This window comes from Eschrichtius robustus, chromosome 11 (assembly GCF_028021215.1).
Source record: "Eschrichtius robustus isolate mEscRob2 chromosome 11, mEscRob2.pri, whole genome shotgun sequence".
In the NCBI taxonomy this organism is placed as follows: Eukaryota; Metazoa; Chordata; class Mammalia; order Artiodactyla; family Eschrichtiidae; genus Eschrichtius; species Eschrichtius robustus.
In genome coordinates this window covers 31,629,227-31,635,672 of record NC_090834.1, presented here as the reverse complement: position 1 = coordinate 31,635,672, position 6,446 = coordinate 31,629,227, and positions in this window count along the sequence as shown.

Sequence of the window (6,446 nt, the reverse complement as noted above, 5' to 3'; positions counted from 1 at the left end):
CCTAGTTTACTAGAGAATAAGAGACATCGCGTAGAGGAAAGCCCAGTTGTCTCAGCCAAGGTCATGCTAGACCAGCTTTTTTTTTTTTTAATAGGGGTATAGTTGTTTTACAATGTCGCATTTGTTTTTACTGTGCAGTGAAGTAGAGCTCCCTGTGCTATACAGCAGGTTCTTATTAGTTATCTATTTTATACATATTAGTGTATATATGTCAATCCCAATCTCCCAATTCATCCCCCCTAACTTTCCCCCCTTGGTGTCCATACGTTTGTTCTCTACATCTGTGTCTCTATTTCTGCCTTGCAAATCGGTTCGTCTGCAACATTTTTCTAGATTCCACATATATGCATTAATATATGATATTTGTTTTTCTCTTTCTGACTTACTTCACTCTGTATTTACACTTTCCAAAGCCAGATGCTTTCCAAAAATATAGGAGGTCCCAACAATGTCAGTATAGATGCTTACCCTACATGCAGGTGATCTCAGACACATGAATAATTCCAAATACAAGAGCCACTCAGTGAACTGGTCAACTTGTGAACAATAGTAAATGTTTATTGTTTTAAGCCACTGCAGTTTGGGGTAGTTTGTTACTCAGCAATAGATAACTGACAAACACATATTTACCTATAACTTCTTTCCCATATTATCAATAATTTGCTTTTTAAAAATTTGACAATGTATGACAAACCTCTAAAAAAGTCAACACATTAAGAACTATCTCATTTTTGATGACTATACAGTATTAAAGTGTTGATAGATTATAATTTTAAGATATTTTGTCAAATTATGCCCATTTAAGGCAACTAATCCAGTAGTACAGCAAAGTGTTTAATAAAAACCATATTCTCCAGTATCTCTCCCCATCTTCGATCCCGTATCCTATGTGTCACTTCCCTAAATGATTTCTATTTTTATTTTCTGGTGGTAATCTTCAGAATTCTCAATAACTTGCCTATTTTATCCCTCTATTTTCTTATATATCAAATACAAGCAATGCCATTGTTCACCTTGAAAAATGAGATGCAGTTCATTTACACCGCCTCATTTACATCCTATTCTACCTAATATTTGATATCACAATTTTTAAATATTAGATAATATATTTAACCCTCATTTCCTCTTCCATCAGTGTTGCTCAGTAGCTTACTTTTCTTCTGTGTAAATTGAAGATTTTTGCCCTCATACAATCTCCTCCGTCTTTTCTCACCTCCAATTATACCAATATTTTTAACCTATATTTTTATTTTACATTGTCAACTTATTAAGATTTTCATTCACTTGTGTATCCACAACCAAGCCTTCTGTGCTTGGTCTGTTATAATAACTAAATGTTAAAGAACCAATGAAGAACATTTATATTATTTTTGGCTATGTACATATTGCAATCTGTCTGGAAAAGTGATATGTTGGGAATATATTTCCTTCTCTTTGGGCCCAATTTCCCAAACAATTTTATCCCAAAGAATATTTCTAGTCTCAAGATCTACTAACTCACAATTACCTGGTCTCCTATACCTGGCCTTCACTCCTGTAATTCTATCTAAGGCCAAGCCATCACTTTCTTCATTCTATTCATTCACTCTCACCTACTCAAGGACATTGTTTAACAATAGTCACATTGTTTTCTTACATCATTGATTTTCCCACTTACTCGTATCAACACTATAACCACAAAAATACATTATAATACCCCATATTAAAAAACCCTCTCTTGGCGCCACTTCCCCATAACTCCTCAAAATCATTGTCTATCCTTGCTGTCTCCAAATGTTTTTTATTCTGTCTTGAACCAGCTCCAATCACCCTTTTGTCTCTAGCCCCCTACCAAAATGACTCTTGTTAATGTAACCAGTGACTTCCACATTGTCAAACTAAGTATTTAATCCACAATAGCCTTTTTGACCTATAGAAGCATTTCACAGTGATATTTTCACCTCTTCCTGCAACCCTTCATTCATTTGCCTTCCAAATAACAACCCTGTGTTGATTCTCCTGCTACTTCAGCTGGCTGCTTCTTCTAGTAACGCTTGCCAGTTAATTCATATCTTTGGTTCCTGCTCTGTTTCTCCTCACTTATTTAGCAGCCTCATCCAGTATCTTGGTTTTCAATACTGTTTATATATAGGAAGGCACCCAACATTTTAACATTCAGCCTATGCCTGTTCCCTGAATACCATATTCATATAGCCAATGTCAACAGGCATCTATTTGAATGTCTGGTAGATATCTCAATCTTGACATTTCAACCCCCATCTCCCATCTACCTCCTCTGAGAGTGTTTTCTATTTTATTCTTACAGTTATTCAAGCCAATTTCATTGTTCCAGTTATTCAGAGTGGAACACGTAATTCTTTTTTTCTTTCTCAAAACTTTATCCAATCTGTTGGCTTTACTTTCAAAACATGAATTTTGCTGATGACTGCCACTTCTACTCTTATCTATTCTTGCTATCTCACCTTCCAAACAAACAGTATAAACAATCTGTCAAGTTCAAGAAAATACTCTGTTAGATTTTCTATGGGATTCTGTTAGGTTTATAGATTAATTTGGGTAGAAAATTGAAAATTTTACATTTATTTGTCTTATCAACGATGGTGATCTATCCCTCATTCTAGTCAATCTTCTTTTATATCACTCAATGTTTTTAAAAAATATTTTTCCACATATACTTTGCAACTATTTGTTTAGAATTTTCTATAAGTATGTTATATTTGTTACTTTTGCAAAGAGAGGCTTTTAAAAAGAAAGAAGTACTTCCTAATTGGTTGTCTTTTGAATATAAGAATGCTATTAAATGTTGTATATTGACTCAATTCTTGCAAATGTGGGGACTGTATTATTAATTCTAAGAAATTTTTAATAAATAATGCCATATTTTTCAGGAATAGTGATGGTTTTGCTTCTTGGCTTCCAAATATTTTTACTTTTGTTTTTATTGTCTTGGAAGTCTAGTGTAAAATTGAATTTTTAAAAAATATTATTTTATCTAAAGATAATATTTTAATATTTCTGTACAAGAAAGCTATAGATTTTCTCATGTTAAGTGTTATTCCTCTGTTCCTATTTTCCTGATAGGCTTTTATTAGATACATGCTCTTAGATTAAGGGATTGCTTTTCTCTCTGTTTTTCTTTTTTATTATGAACAAATTCTGAATACTATTGAATGCCTTCTAAACGTCTTAAAATATCACAATTTTCCCTTTAATCTCTTATTTTGAGGAATGCTATCACAACTATTTTTATTATTAAACTATAACTGCATTCCCAGAATAAATACTAGCTGGTTAAAAAATATTAGTAATGTTTCATATATGGCTGGAATTGCTTTGCTAACATGTTATTTAGAATGTTTACATCAATGTTCCTGAAAAATCAGCCTGTATTTTCTAACGTTGCTTCTACTTCTCTAGTTTCATATCAGTTTTGTACTAGATCTGTAAAAGAATTGGAGTTTACTTCTCTTTTCATTTTATGTAAGCATTTATGTAAAATTGAGTTTATCAATTTCTTAAACGTTTTGTAAGACATTTATCTACAATCACTTGGGTCTATTAATTATTTTTGCAGTAGATATGACAAAAAATACTTACTAATTTAATGTTTATTGATCCATTTGGCTTTTCATTTCTTTATATATTAATCTTGTTACTTCACTTTTTCTAGAATTCCATCTATGTTATGTATTGTATTCTCTTATGGTTTTTTTTAATTCATGTTTATCTCTATTTATTGTACCTTTTTATCTCTAATATTGTCTTTGTGCTAACTCTATTTTTTCATACTCAATCTTGCTGAACGTCTGCTATCTTACCAGTCTTTTTTAAAGGACCAGGTTTTTTTTTAAGTGAGCTGTTCAATTTTTTGTTTTGTTACCATCTCATTAATTTTTTTCTTTTTAATCTTTATTATTTGCTCTCTTCTATTTTCTAAATGGTTCAGTATTTTTCTGACTTCTCAAGTTGAATGCTTAGTTTGTACTTTTTTCCTTTCTTCTTTTTATATGTGTTTATGTATATTTCATAATTTATGTTTGTATATGTATATACTATCTGAGTGTGTTTTTATTTCCAACTATGTGGAAATGTGTGGCAGTCTTTATGTTATTAGGTTTCTAATATTATCATGCAGTAGGCAGAGAATGAAGTCTCTCCCTGTATATTTTTGAACCTTTGTGATGTGTCTCATGTCTCCACATGGACAAGTGAAGTCCAGAAACCTAAACATCATGAATCTTTGTAGTGTTAGCTAACCTTACAATTCAAACTTCAGTTAAATTGAAGTTTGAATTACAATTCAAACCCATACAATTTCAGTCTCTCCTTGCTTTGGAGATGTAAGGTGGTACAGTGGTTAATAAATCAGATTCCAGAGAGAGCAAGATTGCCTTCAAATCCTGGTGCAGCCACCTACTAACTGTGTGACTTTGGGCACATCATTTAAGCTCTATTTTCTTTTGTTTCCTTACCTGTAAAATGGGAATATTGATAGTGATTACTTTATAGGGCTGTTATGAGGGTTAAAGTAGCTACTTATATAAACAAAATCCCTTATAACAATCAAAATCCTTAAAATAATCCTGACATACAATAATAAATATCACCTATTATGGTTGTATTTGACATCTAGAGAATCCTTTTATTTTTTTAATGCAGTTCATCATGTACTAAAATATTTATTCAGCATTTTGTGTGTATGTAACAGAAGTGGTACATCTCCTTACTTAGTAGCTCAGATGACCATGTTGCCAAAATTCTTCTACCAAGATTCACCCTTCCAGAAATTTTAACATTCTCCTCTTCCATTGCTGACACTCTCCACTCTCTTTGCTGTTCTTTATCTAATAATATTTGTCTTTCCATACAAACATACTCAGTTACACAATCTTGAATCAAAAGCCCAATTTATTTTAGACAATAACCGAATGTTTGCTAAATAATAAAATTTTCCTGAAGCTTGGAAATATGCAGAAATCTGGAAAGAAAATAATCAACAAGAAAGCAAATTAACTTATAGATAGGAAGAAAGATACATAGGTGTAATTTGCTAAAATCATAACTTACTGAAGAAAAAAATGTACTCAAGCTATGACGTTGGTTGAATAATATATTAGAAAACTTCTTCTGCACAATTCTAGGCCTGGGGTTTGATGAGCGTATAAAGGAGGAGCTGACCAATTTACAGCTCTTGTCTCCAGATGAGCACCATCTCCTTTCACCCTATTGCTGAGGGCAAGTCATGACCAGTTCCCTTCACTCAATGAAGTGCAGATATTATATGCAATAAAACTAGAAAACCCAGTTTGCTTCTTCCACTTCATTTACATCCATCCACCATTTTAACTGAAAGTCTATTCTCTATTAGAAGACCCAAAAAAACCCAGTTCATTTGTTTTCATTTTCATTGAAAGACAAAAGATTAAACATGTGTTCTGTACTGGTAAAAGTGCTTCTTGAAGTTGAAACAGCTGAACTTCCTGTGATTTTCTGAAGAAGAGAAAAAGAACAGAAGGTTAGGATAGTAATCCCTGGAAGCCTTCAATCCAACCCTTACTGTGATTCTTCTTTGATTTTCTTCCATATGCTTTTGCCATTTCCCTTGGCTTCTATCTGTAACCTTTGTAGTCTATTCATCAAAAAGTACTCAGAGTGATCTTTGCAAAATCTAAGTTAGATTATATCATTTCTCTCTTCAAAAGCTCTTGAAGGGTTTCCTATCTCACTTAGGATAAAATATTTTAAAACATTTACCATGTGATCACCAAGGCCCATGTGATCAAGCTTCTCACCATTTTTCTGAATTTTACTCTGCCATTTTTCCCACTCTTCTTTTCCAGCCAGCTGCCTTCTTGCAGTACTTTAAACATCTTAAGCACACATCTGCCTCAGGGCATCCGTACTTCCTATTTCTGGTGTTGGGATGCATTTCCCACTAGAAGCATAAGGTTCACTCCCTTACCCTATCCATTCTTTGTTCTGATTTCAAATCATTTCATTACTTCAAAGCAGCCTTTCCTGAGTAATCTATTTCTAACAGTACAGTATCCATCTTTTTGTGTCTTTTTAGCCCTTTTTATTTTTTCTTCTTAGCTCTTACCACTGTCTAACATATATTTACTTGCTTGTGTATTTAGAGTCTACCTCCACTCACTAGAGTATGAGCTTTCTGAGAGCAAAGACTCTATTTATTTTGTTCACTGGTACATTCCAAGCATCTAGAACAGAACTTGGAACATAGTAAGTGCTTGATAAATATTAGTCAAATAAATAATTCAATCCCCAAATGTGGTTCTATTGGACTAATTAGGCAGTAGAAGCTATTCTGCTGAAGTATGTATGCATTTATGTAGCCAGGGTGTCAGAAACCAGGGGTAGAAGATGGTGGGTAAATATTTCAAGAATTGAGATAAAATTTACTATAAAATATAATCTTAGTTATGTTT